The sequence below is a fragment of the Mixophyes fleayi genome, chromosome 1 (genome assembly GCF_038048845.1).
Source record: "Mixophyes fleayi isolate aMixFle1 chromosome 1, aMixFle1.hap1, whole genome shotgun sequence".
NCBI lineage: Eukaryota > Metazoa > Chordata > Amphibia > Anura > Limnodynastidae > Mixophyes > Mixophyes fleayi.
This window is the reverse complement of record NC_134402.1, coordinates 381074161-381090680: the sequence shown is the minus strand read 5'-3', so window position 1 is coordinate 381090680 and position 16520 is coordinate 381074161. Positions and strand designations below refer to the sequence as shown.

Genomic DNA, 16520 nt, shown 5'->3' with positions numbered 1-16520 from the left:
CTATATTCTAATTCATCCCCTTACTGACCTCAAAAGTAATTTCAACTTCACCTTTAAAAGATTTAACGGTTAGATTGTCTATGTTCAAAGGAATGCCAGATAAAAATAAGCAGTTTCTGTTTATAAAACAACATACTTAGCTGGTATAGCTTAAAACTGTATTCTGTTACTTACTAAATCCAAGGTCTTATGACTTGTATAGACAAGGCACCAACTTATTAGCAAAATTTCTAGAAATACGTTAAAATATCATTATACCCACATCTATTGTATTTTCTCTAGTCCGCTTAGCCTTTGATATGTACTTTTGTATTTGTTGAGATAATGCCATATATTATATGGTTGCGAGATTGTGATATGTCTACGTAATCTGAACTCATAAACTGATGTCTTTGTTCTATTAAATGAGAGATTTTTGGAAATGCCAGACCTGTGGGTATTTCACTGACTCTGCAGCTGGCCGTATTTATCTGATACACCTTATCTGATCACTAACCACTCAAGAAATATCACTGTCGCCTTCTATGCTGCTTCTTAATTTGTGTGGAGCAAGCAGGAAGGTGGCAGTCAGAGAAGGTGGTTGTCTATCTTAATGTAAGAAGCGTCGGGACAAGGGATGGAAGGGGAGGACCAGGCTGTGCACTCCAATAAATTTAGAAAATTAAAAAAAAACTTCTACCCAATTGTCATCCAATGAGGTAGGCAAGTGCAGGGGTGTTGCTTGGAAAAGAAAAACAGTAAATGAGTTACATAATGTTTTAGGCACCCAGAAATGCTTGCATTCTAGGGGACTGAGTCATTAAGGAGAGCAAAGCAAAAAAAAAAGAAGTAACTTTGCACCTGGGCAAAACCATGTTGCATTGGAGGGTGTGGTAGATTTAAAATATGGTGACAGCTTTATAGTTGGGTTAGAACTTAACTGTAAAAATAGAGTTATTGTGTGCCACATGACAAAAATGTCAGTATTTTTTTTATGTGCAAAATATTAAACTAATTTGCACCCCTTTAATGGTAACTTGGTTTGTCCAGGAGAAAATGTACTCCTTTTTCTGCCTTGCTCCTCTTGATGACTCAGGCCCTAGGTTGCTATCTGATTCACAAAATGGTAGTACCAGAAATGCCAAGGATATGGTGAACACTTTTTTGTTTTATTACTTACATTAAAGTTGCACTACAACCTAGTAAAACATTTCATTAAGGAAGCCCTCCTCTAACCTGAGCACTTGAGGATGCTCTTTGCAGCAGTGTGTCCCAGGCTCCTCATTTCCTTTTACAGCCCAAAGAGACAGTTGAGGTGTTGTGAGCGGGTGGACTACAACAAGCTGCAATCTTCGGCTTGTGGCTAGTGATTGGTCTTCCTGCTCATCCCCTACCCTCTGTTGCCATTTAAAGCAGGTGAACAAAATTGATTTGCCAGTTCTGTAGAGACCCGGGACAATGTGCATTACACTAGGTGTTTCATTTGTCCACATAATGAGCACCATATTTACTTTTTAGTCGTACCATGGTGCTGGGCTTGATAAAGGTGCTGCAAATTGATCTTAGTTTTCAGAGAAACACAAGGGAAGTGTTTTTCCCTAGAGATGTGCAAATTTTTCAGTACTGACCAGCAATTCCCAATTTTAGTCTGCATATTGACTGCAATTCAAATTATACATTCTTATTGTCTGGACTCATTAGCAATGACATCATAATCATGTTTAATACACATGTTATAATGGGTATTGTACTGCACGCATATTGTACTTAGAGATGCTTAATCAGGAGCAAATTGTCCCTGGTAATTATTTTAAAAGGTTGCCTGCCATCAACTATGTGAAAAAGTTGGCAAGTTGACTAGCAAATATGACCTATTTTTTTCACTAAAAACCTTTTTAAAAGCCACATTTGAACTAAACATTACTTACAAATACTCCAATCACACATCATTGACTTAGCTGATGAACTGTATGAAAAGGTCTTATGGAAGAAAATGTTTATTGAATATGATCATCTATCATTATTGAGTTTCAGGCTCCAGTAGCAGCAAAAGTGCTTAAGCAAGAACTTCTTAAATTTACGTTTTGTGGGAGTCAGTTTCATAGATGTTAAAAATAAGTAGGTTGACATTTTAAAACTGATGTGCTGTGTACATATCTATAATCTACTGCCTGCCTTAGATAAAACTGCCAATGTAATAAACCTTTACTTATTTTGCTTCAGCACTAATAATTTTGCTCAGTCCGGTGAAAACTGAAAAAAAAAAAATCTACAATGTATTATTCATGTCAATGTATTTCATTTATTTACAACTTTTTAGTTATATTTATGAGGTTTTGTAAGCAGTGCAGCTACCTTGACACATTATCCCTGTGTAAGAAATAACCAATGATGATGATGCCATAAACACTTGCAGATTTTGTTGCAAAGCTTGGGTGTCACAATTTACTAAATGACAAATTTTTCTCATCAAAGAATCAAAGTGTTATTACAAGAAGAAAATAAATGACAGTGAATTTCCCAGCAAGAGAATGACAGACTAAGGATAAACAGTTGATTACAGTTCTGTGCTCAGAAGTGTAGACTCAGCAGAACAAATAAATAGCTCTTGTCCTAGAGGGTTGAAAAGTAAACACTGTTAGTAAAGCATCTGTGTGTGTGTGTGTGTGTGTGTGTGTGTGTGTGTGTGTGTGTGTGTGTGTGTGTGTGTGTGTGTATATATTTTATTACTTTTAATTCACAGAGCCTTGCAAGTCAATATTTCCTACAACTTCACCCAATCTGAGTAAAGATTCTATGGAACATCACCTTCTGAATATACACCTGTTATTTATTCTGACAGTTAGCTGTCTAGAAGACCAGAGCACGGACTGTCCAGTAGTAATCTGTTTCCGGTTGGGTTGTATATATTTTCCAAAATTTGAACACAAGTTCTGTCACCATACCAGACAGCTACAGGCTAATTACCCTTGCCAAAACGACAAAGAGTATATTTGGAGTAAGCAAGCAGGCCTACTGCACCAATTAGACATCAGCCTATTTCCCTTCCCCGATTCTGTTAGTACGGGCAAAGATATTTCACACCCAGTCAATAATCTAACAAAGAATGTGGGTATCATTTAACAAACTTCACCAGCAGAACTATAACTCTTTTAGGATCAATTTTACAGTCACACTATATAATTGTAACATAACAATTAATGAGAACAGAAAAGTACAAAAACATACCACCCGGGCAAATCCCTGTGGCACACTCTTAAGGGTAGAGGGTTACTTCTCCCTTACTGCTGGTAAGCACAGTCCACAGCCAGTCCTGTCAACAATGTCCCCGAGTTAGTTCATATCCCTCCTCTTACACTGACCCCAGTTTCCACAGTAGATTAATCTGAGTACAGGTGGCAGCCAGTCTCTCGCTTCAAAGTCTGGTGTTAAGGGATCCCCACAATATTCTTAGATTACCCGGAAAACAAAGAGCATAATCACTGGGGATAGTACATTATCATGGTACCCACCCAGACCTAAACCATTGCTATATGTTTTAAGTGTCTCGAGCTCTAGACTGACCAGCACATTTGATTCAGCCTGAACGACAATCATAACCCACAATCCTGTTACAGTCAAAGTAGCAAGTCGGTAGTTAGTGCATTTTGCAAAGGATGTTACTTGAGAGAAGCTGCATTGAAAGCAGTTACCCCAGGAAGAATTAGGCTTTTCATGGAGGATATAACATGAAAACTTAGTTTCACATTGTTAACACAGAAACTACATGGCAATATTTAAGAACACTGGGGAAGTACGCTGTACTTGATGAGTGGGGATCCCAAGCTGGCTTATCCTTATTAATAGTGCCCGGGACCCCACTCTCATCAGTTTCTATTAACTAATTCATGCTGTTTTAATGTGCACATCATATGTAGTACATTTTAAATGGAACATACATCTTATTCAAGCCATTGCCTATCTATTATGAAAATCGCTGACTAATAAATTAGACAATCTGCCCTGAAGATTCTTTTGGTTGGGTCTTAAAACTCGGTAATTCCTTACGGGATTGTGGAGGTGTTTTAAGTACTGCAGCACTAAGGAAGGCAGTTATATGGCATGATCATCATCATGTGTAAAAGTGTTTAGAACAAAACAATTCTGTTATGCCTTCCACTAATGAACCATATTTTTAAAACAGAGTAATGGCCTGAAGTATATGTGAATAGATAACAAGATTGGGATAGAGCAATATGTGTTTCTTTCTTTAGGCATAGAATGTAACAGAGAAGATTCTTAACTCATTCTACCAATAACTAAACAACTTCCCTCTAAAAACAACATGACAGAGCTCACTATAAGCAGAGATACAGAAGAATCAGCCTTTATTGTAACATTTAACCCATTTTGTTTATCATTTATATTGAATATCACACTTTTTCCATTGAGGTGACTGGGTATTAGATATGTCATCTGCATCTTGGTGAACAGCAGCACGAGAAATGGATTCTATCCCATCTGTATATTATCATCACTGTGAAGACATAAAGATAGATACATAGCTACTTAGCTAAAGTAATTACAGATCAGTAGGATTGTTTAGTTAGCTACATAAGTGTTTTACTTGGGTATTTTATCTAAAAGTCTGTAAGGGATAATTACCTTCTTAGTGCAACTAAACAGAATCAGGAAACCTTATATAAACTATAAATAAGATGAAAAATGAACTTCAGAAACTGACTTAATAAAAATAACCCCCCATATTTTTAGACTCAAATTTAGGTGATTTGCCAATTATTTCTACTAACTTTTCTACTGCCTTCTGGTGATAAAATATGTATCTAAAATGTACTTGCGAACTAGAGTTGTGTATCAAGTGAGTATGATAAGATAGTGTGGTCTGAGCTCTCACATCTTCCTCCCTTCTGTATTAAATAGAAAAGAATTTGTCAAGCAACATCAACCAATGTTCAGTTTGCTGCACTCTGCAAATCAGTTACTGAAATCAGTATGAATAACATTGTTTGAAAATGATATAATTGTCATATGGTGAATTGTAATTTAAAAATGTTATCTCCTTTCAAGAATTTGTGCATCTTCAGATTGCTTTAATTTATTGGTGTCAGGAATCACATGAAGATTTGGATCCAAGCAGCAAGACCGATATAACTCTAGTTATATATCGCTCTAGTAGTGGAGGCGCAGAGTCTAACGAAGGAGGTATGGACGTAGCTACTATCACTCCGCAGGCCATAGCCATCTGTAGACGTATCCAGGGGCGTAGGAACAAAAATTTTCATGGGGGGGCGGGGCAATAAGCCAAGGACTACTATAGGGCTTGGATCCCCTTTTTCTCATGTTTGGTATCTCATTTTCCGACAGTTTTAACAGTGACTGTAAATACACAAAGACTCACAATCCAATGTTAATTTTTGTCAGTGTTTCAGGGGTTGGCCAACCCCAGAGTCACTGTTTATTTTACTATAAAAAATGTATTTATACGTTATTATATACATATTATTAATATTAACTACCAATTAGTACCAATTAGTACAATACCTGATAGAAAGATATATAAATTCAATTGTTCATCTTAAAAATGTACATTTTTCATTAACCTAGTCATTAACCTAGTTTTTATTCAGGTTTCATTGACAGCCTAATCTCATTTGATTGGGAGTATTTTTAAATCTATAGTCACTGCCTCACTGGTTATGGTACGTGCTATAAATTTAAATTGCTATATCTCATGTTTGTTACTGGATGCACTGCACGAAATTCAGGGTAAAAGTAAAGTGAATAGTTGTCCATCATCAATACAGGTTATTTATTAAACATTTACACACGTTTTTTAGATAAACAAATCAATCAATCTGTATTAAATCTATACTAAGGCAATCCATATTAAAGACCATTTGGTAGTTATACTAAGACAATCTATAATTTAAAAAACTTTAAAACAGTTACCATGACTTCAGAAAGTAGCATGAAAGCTTTTGTGTAGAAGTTCATGAGTGCAGGGCCCCCAGCAGGGTTCCTCATCGCCCTAGGCAAAGCTTCAGCCTACCGCCCCTCCCCCTCCAATTTCCACTTTCTAGCCCCTCACACTACTTGACATTTGTAAAATAAAAATAGTAATTCTTACCTCTTACTGGCTAGCTGGTAAGGCGGCAGTCCAGATGCACTGATGTCCAGTTGTACTGATGTCTGATGCAGAATGCTGTCCAGGCTTCACTGCTGCTCTGGAGCAGTTTATCTAGAGGGGAGGCTCCAAATGTTGGATTTCAGAACAAAAAAAAAAAAAATCACTCACCTATTACACACTAAAATGTCACCCCCTGCCCACCAGCTTTTCTCACACATGCCACCAGTACCCATCAGTTGTTGTCACACATGCCACCTCTATTCCACCAGCTTTTCTCAAATGTCCCCTGCCTTCTACCTTTTCTTTAATATGCACCCCTACCCTAGGTGCCCTAGCCAGCATTTTTCACACGTTTCCCTGCTCACCAGCTTTTCTCAAACATACCCCTCTGCCCAACAGCTTTTGTCTCATATGCCCTCTTGCCCAAAACATTTTAAATAAACAGCTTGTGGGTATTTCTGAATGTAACCTCCAACTCCGCAAAATTTTCTGTAGCCTCTGCTTACCAAATTTTCTCTGGCTTGATCAGTAAGCAAAGAAATAATGTAAGCAACTTTAGACTCTCAGTAGGAAAATTCAACATCACACCTATTAAGAAAGCCAGAGCAAGTCCCGTCATATTTGACTGGAGAAGGTATTCTTAGGTTTCTGAGAGCAACTGGGGCCACTGAGATAGCGAGTGATGCAGAGGTTGCTTTGGCAGATGATATTGAATGAACCAGAGAACTCTGATTGAATGAACCAGAGAGTATCTGAAGGCACTATACTACATGATTCTGAATGTCCTCTTGTTTTCCCACACAACCCAGGAGGTTCTCAATTAACTCCTTTGGGGACCCATCACTTGACAGATTTATATTTTGGCCAGTAGATACTGTCAGGAATAACACAAAGACTTATGGATCCAAGCAGCCAGACCAATTTGACTCTACGATTTGACTTTACCTGCAGTGGAGGCACAGAGTCTAAAGAATGGTAGGGTATTCACTAGGGACCCCCAACAAGAAAGTATCGGTTTAGCTGCTTCCTTTCTGCCGATCACTACCCTCCAAACAGGTATGGTAGATTGAATGTGGATTAAAAGCTAAGGTATACGCAGGATACTGAATGTTCAGAACCCTCTGGCGTAGATGGAATGACCAGGAACACACTAGCGTGGGGGGGGGACCAGAAAGACAGTGGCATGAATGGAACAAATATGAAGACATTGGAGCAGATGAAAAAACAGGGAACAAAATGGCATGCAAGGAAAAACCAGCAAGACTCTGGCGTGGATTGAATAACCATGAATACATTGGAAAAGAATATTCAGCATAATACTGAAACAGAATTCAATGGAATACTCTGAATGAGTCAAGAGCCAACTTGTCAATGCAAGACACTACATCTACTGGCACCATCCTGCATCCATAGGTGCCTAATATAGTGAAAAGGCAACAATAGCAGACGGTCACAGTTTATAAATAGAATCGGCATGCACACTATTTCTCATGCCCAAGAAAACCAAGATGGCATCTGTCATTCATTACATCATCGGTGGTGTCGGGGATCTGAACATGCAGGAAGGGCAAGCTGGACCCCGGTAAGCACATCTTGGGGTCCTGCGCATGACAATTGGCTTGTGCACGCTTATGTAATTTTTACTGAAGACAATACTTTATCACATACTTATTATCGGCAGAAGATACCTCGGGAGGGAGGTGCACAGTACTTTGGGATCTGGATAACTAATAATATGGCAAATTATGTCTTTTTTCATATTAATCTGGTTATCAAGTATCTAAAACTAAAATCCATACATGGAGAAAACTTCTTCTTACCACGTCTGGAAAAGTAACCTAATTAAAACCTACATTGTTATACCCTCTATACATTTATGGGGACATCTTTCTAAAAATTAACAAATATGTATCTCTCTGTTCTGGGTGGAAGTGGGTGAGGACTAAAATTAATACACTTAGCAGAACTAAAGCTACAGATGAAAATATACTATTTGGCTGCTCAATTGACATATCTGAGAGAGTGGGTTTGAAAGCCACTGGGGATGATTTGCTACATTTCGTGATTGAGCATATGGGATGCGGTCACATTTACAACACTGGAAATGTCGGCAGATAACCCGTCGACATGAAAATGTCGACAGGCTAAAGACTGACACTTCCATTCTGGGGACAGCTTGAAAATGTCGACAGTGTGATTGTCGACATTCACAATGTAAACAATCACAATGCAGACATTAAAAGACCAATGTTGGCTGGTCGTTTAATGTCGGCATTGTGATTGTAGACATTGTCAATGTCGTCAATCATACTGTCGACATTTTCAAGCTGTTCCCATTTTCATGTTGACAGGTAATCTGCCGACTATACATAGTTGGGCTATCTCTAGAAACCTGTTTTGGTAAACCTATGTTCCAATATGTGTTCAGTTTGGCATTGATGGGCAAGCTCATCATATCCAATATGTGGATGGCAGTAGAAAATCCATGTCTTAATAAATGAGTGGCCTTGGTTAATGAAACTGTCAGACAAGAGCACTTTGTTAACACAAGTAGAAATTCTATGCAAAAATAGAACAAAATTTGGTTAAGATGGACAAGGTCACAATAAGCATTACAGACTCTTGCTGTACTGTTTCATGAAATTCCTTGTTACATGTTCTTATCACAACATTACTCTTGTATCTGGATTTAGGGATTATCACTTCATAAATTATTAATTTCCTTATTTGTACTTTTTTATGTGTATTAGCAAACTGCCAAAATCACCTTACCAGCGTCATATGTTTTACACTGTCTTATAATGTGTACATGGTGTTGAAACCTCCATTAACCTTGATTTAATGTCAATTTATTTTGATATTGGTCATCACTATCCATTCTCTTAAAATAAGCTGAATCAATGTGGACAGTGTTAAGCAATTGCATTCTAATGTTCTGCATAATCCGATATTGGTAATGTATTTCATAGTAGTTCTCTTGTTAAAATTTATGTTCTGTTTGTATGTTTTATGTTTTCTCTTTCTGACTTCATTTTGTGCATTTTAGCATTGGATTGTATTATCAGACAGGGCTGTTTATATGATTTGTCTGGGAGATATGACAAAGTTTTGTGGTGCTGTCTGCACTGAATGCAAGTTTATCCAGAGAGTAGTCTAGTCTAGTGGCATGTCCTATGGCAACAAATAACTGGTGACATAAAGACTGACAAAATAGACATATACAGTTAAAAATAAAAATATTCAGTACAAGGTAGGAGGGTATATTAAAGCCAATAAGTTAAGTTGATATGAAGATGCTATAAAGACAAGTTTGTCATTGGTACTCTGTAATGGTAATGACCTGATCTGAAATGAACTGGATTGAATGGGAAACTTCATGTGGTGTATTAGCATTTTAAGTGTCAGGGGAATGTGCAGAGTGCCCGAGACACAGCTGTGCTGAATTCATTTCAGTTTAAGGAATGTAAAAGTTGCCGAAAATTCAAAGTACCCAGTGGAAACAATTAGTGTTTTTTTTGAAGATTGAACGTTGTTAGTTAATTGACTGGAGGAACCATTGTGCTTTAAAAGAATGTCATATGGAATAAGTGTATGGAAAACGCCAACTGACAAAAGCAGATGTTAGTCTTCAGATGATTAGATGCTACAAGTGTATCACTTGTACAAATAAAAAACATGCTCTAATTGGCATCCATTATCTGAGTAAATGCATTGTAATTATTCCATAATATGCTGGCTATGAGGAGACTCATATAAAAACACTTTGCATTTAGCTACAAATTGTATACAATAAAAAACAATGTGGTCTCTTCTAAGATAATCTATTCTAAGAGACAGATGGAAAATGAGACACATTTTTATAGATGCTGGCAGAACAATGTGGTCTCAGATATGCAAGTCCCATCAGCCACAGTTGGAAGTGGTTGATGGGACTAGCAACTTTTTCTTGAAACTCACCTTAACATACAATGGAGGCAGCCATTCTGTAGGCTCAAACAAGTCAAAGTGTCTCATGCCTCAGAGAGGTCACCAGTTCCTCATGACTCCAAAAAGTCACTAGATGCATTGACTGGCTAAATTATCATAAAAATTGGTTCAGGCCACAAAACAGATACACTCTAAGTATTGCTGTGACCATTTTTTTTCACCATATAACCCAAGAATTATTGGCAAGTCAAACTATCAAATACAATGTCAGGGCAACAAAATTATCACTGGAATAAATAGGTCTATCACACTTTATCTGATTTGACAGTCTATTACTGTACATATGCAACATTAGACATTTATTCAATAAATGCTAATGATTAATAGATTTTTCTTTCCTAGAGCAGTATATATATTTTTTTGATGAATGACCCGAATTCAACATCACTAAGCACCTGAAATATGCCATTTCACTTTTAACCACTCCACACTGCAAGAGCATATCAAGGCAATTAGAATGTCACAATTTGGCACATTGACTAAAAGAAATATGGTCTCTTCTAAGGTAATCTGTTCTGAGAGACAGATGGAATCTACTTGTTCATCTATTACCTTTAGTAAACTTCTCTGCTATCAGGTTGTTCTCAGGGTAAATGCTGTGGAGGTGTTGTAAACCTGAATGTTTTCAACCAATCATCATCATCATCATGCATTAGTCATTTCATTGGATATTTAAAGCTCTAGGTCCTCCAACAGCCTGGCCAAACATGGGGGTGAGAGTGGGGGAGTGTGAGTGGGAGGACCAATCTAAAATTGCAAACAAGAGACTGTGGTTTGTAATTTGTCCTGCTCACAGACCCCTCCCTTACATTAGTAAAACTTTTATCTTAGGTGGTAGTGAGCTCTAAGTTCCTGTTACTCAAGATTGTTTGCTGTACAAATGTTTCATAGTTATAAGAGTGCTGATCACCCAGAGGAACATTTTTTGAAAGGATGGGCTGAGCTATGTAAATTCTGCTAAGATATAACTGAGTGAAATTAAAACAGATGTATCTCTATTTAGCTTATTTCCAAATCACTGGACCACAGCTATGCAGATGTTCCTTCTTTTGATTTCTGCCAATATGTTTGTCATTCTGTTGAATATATACTGTTAGACATTTATTTAATTTGTGGTGAATTACAAATATTAATATGAAATGTAAGAATATTTCCCTTTACTTTGAAAATATACAAATGTTGTCATAACAAAATAAATATCTGCAATATTTTGTTTCCATTTGTACATTTAAGCTTTCACATTTATTTAATTGGGACCATAATACAGTATATATTTTACCGATATGTATTGTTTTGTTATAATGTATTACCACTTGGTATATTGCTGTCTTTTAATCAGATATGAATGGATAGCAAGCATTATTCCTGGCTTTAAGTATTTACTACTCCATCTATTTAAGAGGAAGAACAAGTCATGTGTATTCATAATAGAACATACTGTAATCAGCAAAGTACTATATTGTATTATATACAGCATATAAAAATTACTTTAATGGCAGTTGTCTTTAAACAGTTCACTTTCTACAGAACATGAAGTTTAAATTAATTGCATATTTTTGCTAGACCCATTTATCACTAAGACAGGTAAGGCAAATTATAAAATATACATTCCAAATTGTAGCATATTTCTAAAAAGATAACTCTATTGGCATGTTTAGGTCAGATGCAATGTAATTATAGTTGTAGCATGGAATTAATTTAATCTGGATTTTCAATAGTTTTGTGCTTAAGTGGCATATAAAACATAAGTTGTCAAAATAGCTGCTGTTTGTTAGGAACAGCAGGTAACTGCTGTTTTCATTTTGGCTGCTGCAGTGTTGTTATCAGCCTGGGTGTGATCACATGAACTCTACTCCCCTGCAGCTCAATCTGACACCTGCCCTAATTGGCTATTACTGGTTTAAATACCTGACAGTTTCACTGAGCCTTTGCCAGTTATTGCGTTTACATGCTTGCTTCCCCATGCTCCTGTTCCAAAGTATATTATGCTCCCCCTGTCCGATACTCATTGTTGAACTCTGCCTGTGACCTGACTACCCCTGATCGCTGCCTGGATAGATCTTTTGTTTGCGACCCCAACTACGTATATTGCTGCATTAGCTTTTTGTCGGTGAGCCCATCACCCAGCTGCAGGGTCGTGGTGCCCCCTACCTAATCCATCGAACGCACTTGTGTCAGCCATGCTTCACCATCCAGATTGACAGCTCGATCTTGCTCCGGCACCTTCCTTTGCACTGTGTTGCTCCCCAGTTCCATTATCTACTCTACACTACCAAACTGTTATACTGGTGGAGTTTGGTACTACATCCTATTGCAACTCCGTATATTCTGGTCCAGGTGCATCCTGCATCCCTGTTGCCATAGAGATCTCTGCTCAGTATCCCTCTGCCAAGTCCTTTGTGGTGCCCACCTACCGGAGTTAAGTTATCACTACTCGAGATAAAGTCCTAGGGACAACAGAGTACCGGCGAACATATCTGGTTCCATGGGAAAGGGGGTTGCTAACGATGAAGCGCTCGTCAACAGGTTCTGATAACTCATAGGGTGATATGTGACACTTTGATTCTAAGGAATGTATACAAATAGGTTAACTGCGCTTGAGTTGCTTTACATGGGATATGATACCACAGTGAGAGCAGCACGAGTATAAAAGGTATCCAAATGTAAAGTTTTGTGAAAAATATAATCACCATAGTGGTGGGCTATACAGGTGTATTGGAAATGCTGATGGTTACAATTATCTGTGGGTTAATGGATTAACTGTAGTAACACAGGTTGTTGGCCTAAAGAACAATCCAGTTATAGGGTCTGAGTCATTAAGGCACACATAATGAGCGCAACGCATGTCCGTGAGATAATGCACGGACCTGACAGTTGCGAACGTCTGAAGTAAACAAAATGCAGATCGTCACATACGCAGCTTAATGACTTCGGGTGTAACTGTTCCTCCCGTATGCGCTCACATACTACGATGTTCGTCCGCAAGGCACTTTTCTGCTCTACTTGTGGCAGCAAACGCTATGCTTTCGATTGACATAGGAACATCGTTGTGTATCTCTCAAGCGTTGATTCGTGTATTACTAACTACCCTTGTTTGTTATATACCAAACAATACGGTGTTGGTTGTATAGTGGTGGTGTAATGAACATTAAAATATGTGTTCCCCCTATGTTACTTTATTCACCTCTACCACCAATGGTCTCTGTGAATCCCAAAGAGTCAGCATGCCTATTGCCCTGGCACCATGAATAGGTGGTTGTTTCTGCAATTGGCAAACTTTGCCACTAAGCCTGGCATTCATACAAGGTTTGCCCCTATTATAGGGTGCGTGGTCTCTTCTCCCATCACCTTTTAAAACACTGCTTTACTTAAATGAATCATAATACTCATTTTAAGTCAAATCAAACACACACACACACACACCAGCTTTTCTAACTAAACAATTTTAATCTCCAAACAAAAATATTAACAATTTTAGTAATAAAAAAATGAATGAATAAGTTTTATTAAGTTTTTTTTAAGATAATTTGTTGTTTTGATTTTTTTTGCTTTTTTTATCTTTTTTGTATTTTTTTTCTTGCTTTTGTAGTTCATGGAGTAGCCTTTGACTCTGTGGTCTTGTTGGACCCATCAACTCCTTGTCAGCTGCAAAAAAAAAAGAAATACAAAAATTTAGTAAACGCACTCTTAATATATTGATGTGGTGCAAGCTTGGTACATTGCACAAATGGTACGTTATGAAAATACTGGACCAAAGTTTTGTATTATGCGGAACACAGAAGTAATAAGAAGTATATAGTATAATTGTGTGTGTTTGACTCTATTTTTTTTATTTTCATTGCAAATGTTGCCAAGTAGAGTCTCACCCTTCAGGCTGCAATTTTTAAGACAGCCAGCTGCAAACAAGACAAGAAGTGGGGAGGAGCAGGTTCCCCATTGCTTATATGCTATGTAAGGGCTCACACCTAGGGCCATCTTACTTACCACAAAATGGAGGGTAATCCTTTGATGGAAATTGTATGGTCACAGCAGCAATAGAGAAAGCTAAAGAACAGATAGGAAATATAAGAAAGCTAGTAAACAGCCACATGACTAGGCTAAGAAACAAAGTAAAAACAAGTAAACTATAACATGAAACAAAGTAAGAAAAAACAAAAAAACAAACAAGCACATACATATGTCTCAGAAAAAAACACAAAAAAACAGTAATAAAATCAGAAAAACTAAGCTACCCCTAAACAGACACTTTTAAAAATGTACAAACCAAACAAGCCCTGCTAATTGCATGAAAAACAAAACAAAAAATAAACGATGTACATGTAAATACAGAAATGGCAGCATACAGGACGCATGCTGTAATCAGACTTTTTATAGCAGTGTTTAATTGGCAGAGAGTATGCAGGTGATTGGGAGCATACATCACGATCACATGCTGATCCAGAGTAATATTCTGTATGCTGGTGGTTTTGCATTGGCAGATAAACTAGACCCAGAGCAAGTGCACACTATACGCCGAGAACCACACGATTACATACGTTCGCCCAACTCTGACCTTGACGTACCTGCACGGGAACGCCGATTGTGAATTGACTACGGCACCACACCCCTTCACTGCCCTCTTCACGCTCCAAAATCCCAGGCCGTAGTAAGTGGTGATTGTGTTCGCGAGTGTCGAGGATCTGCATTCTTTGACAGCCGATGGTTCCTTTGCTGGGCATGCGCAGAAGAGTTTGGCCTGTTTCCTGGCTATCCTACTCACTACTGACTTTTGGACTGTCTTTGGAACCTGCCATCTGTCTTCCGCTTTTCCTTCATCCCGCACTACGGTTACTCTGATAAGCTTTTCCTACCTTAAAGTTAAGTTCTGGGAGAATCCAAGTACATCCGAACAAGTTCAGTTCTATGGGAAAGGAGGCTGCTATAGGTGAATTCCTCTACTAGCCTGGTTCTAAATGCTTATCAAGTAGCTGTTAGCCTAACAATGGGTCGCCCTAAGGTGGAGGTGTCCTCTGTGGGTAGTTTGTTGCTTTACATCCCGTTACATACTCCTAATCCAAGTGATATTTAGAAAGAGAGAAAGCAAAGATAGTAATCTAAATTCTAGTCATACAGTGACATTAATAATGTATGTTACACTCACATTAAGCTGTAAGTAAAGAAAAGACATGATACAAAAGCTTTCTTCATTTGTCCAATGGGAAATTTCTACTCTGGTAAAATTTTCATTTCAGCTCCCTAGTGGACAAAATATGAAAGCTATTTTGACTAATAGGTAGATACTTTAGTTAGTGCTAGTAAATGAAGAAGATGGAGTCCTGCATACCTATTTGATTGCACAATCCCCTGTCTAATGAAATGAAAAGAACAAGAGGGGAAGTTATAAAATAAATGAATCCTCTGCCTGCTACACTGTGGCAGGAAGCTGCCTGATAAGAGCTGAACACAGTAGGGCAGGTGAGTTCTAAGTAGGTGTAAAGTATAAGCAGGAAGGTGATGTGGGAGTCCTGGTAATCTTTTGCTAAGGGACCCAGTGCTTTATAGCTCTTTCCATACAAATGTAAACATAAGGAAGACAGAGCAGTGTGAGGACGGGAGTCTTTAATGATTTGTGCCTTGATGGATTTGTCTCTGAAAACAAACCTGTTTCTAATACTGACCAACTCACAGTATCTTTTTATTTGCTCTGTAGGTATACATGAGATATATTTAATATACAATACATATACAATACAGTTATAAAATGTTCATGCCAAGTGTTCATGTTTGGGGACATGAGGGGAATAACTCTGGGCCTGACTTTTGATTTAACTGCAAGCGCATGTTCTAGCATAAAAACGTGTCACACATCACTATCAATCGGCACTTACACCGGACCTGTAGCTGGTTTGAGTGATACGGCTAAAAATCACGTATCTCGGACATTCCTGGAGCTTGAATTGGATGAATGTGCATGCGCTCAACCTCAGCACACCATTACCGTACATTCTCTATGTGCCCCTTCTCTCAAACCATAGGCTGTCGGAAGTGTCATTTGCATTTGAACTTGAATTGCATGCACTTGTGTTCACTGGCGTAAAGTCAGTTTATGGGAACACGCAGAGCAATTTCACGTAAAATACATAAATTGCAACAGAACTTATGTCTAAAGATGAATGAGGTCTTATATGTCTGCCTATAATGCACTGTGCAATGCTCCACTGTGTTAAGACAACTGACACAGTGGACGTGTAACACAAAATGTGTGCCTTCCTATAGTTCATCCCTGCTTTTGAGTTGCATGTGACATGATGAAAATAAGGACGTACACAAATAGTAATATGTTGTCAATTTTAATTTTAAAAATATACAACACATATTTATTTGTATTTTAATTTAATTTAGCATCTTAAAAATATGTTGATATATTTATCAGTTTATACTTGTTTCC

The 16520-nt window shown here is 37.8% G+C and overlaps 2 long non-coding RNA genes across 3 annotated transcripts in view; both read right to left on the bottom strand.

Moving 5' to 3' along the window:
• Positions 1-4329: 4329 nt before the first annotated feature.
• On the bottom strand, positions 4330-6253 carry LOC142109065 (uncharacterized). Its single transcript, XR_012680269.1, has 2 exons — positions 6107-6253; positions 4330-4495 (listed from the first exon to the last, which is right to left on the bottom strand). It is a non-coding gene; the product is annotated as an uncharacterized LOC142109065 (long non-coding RNA).
• Positions 6254-13520: 7267 nt separating this feature from the next.
• LOC142097631 (uncharacterized) overlaps positions 13521-16520 on the bottom strand; it is a 39007-nt gene continuing 36007 nt past the window's right edge. Inside the window, exons 2-3 of one of the 2 annotated variants that reach the window (XR_012678226.1) lie at positions 14078-14137; positions 13521-13738 (exon numbers count right to left, since the gene is read on the bottom strand). This is a non-coding gene — a long non-coding RNA (uncharacterized LOC142097631). Of the gene's footprint in view, positions 14138-16520 lie in introns of both variants that reach the window. The other variant, XR_012678225.1, reaches the window with a different exon arrangement.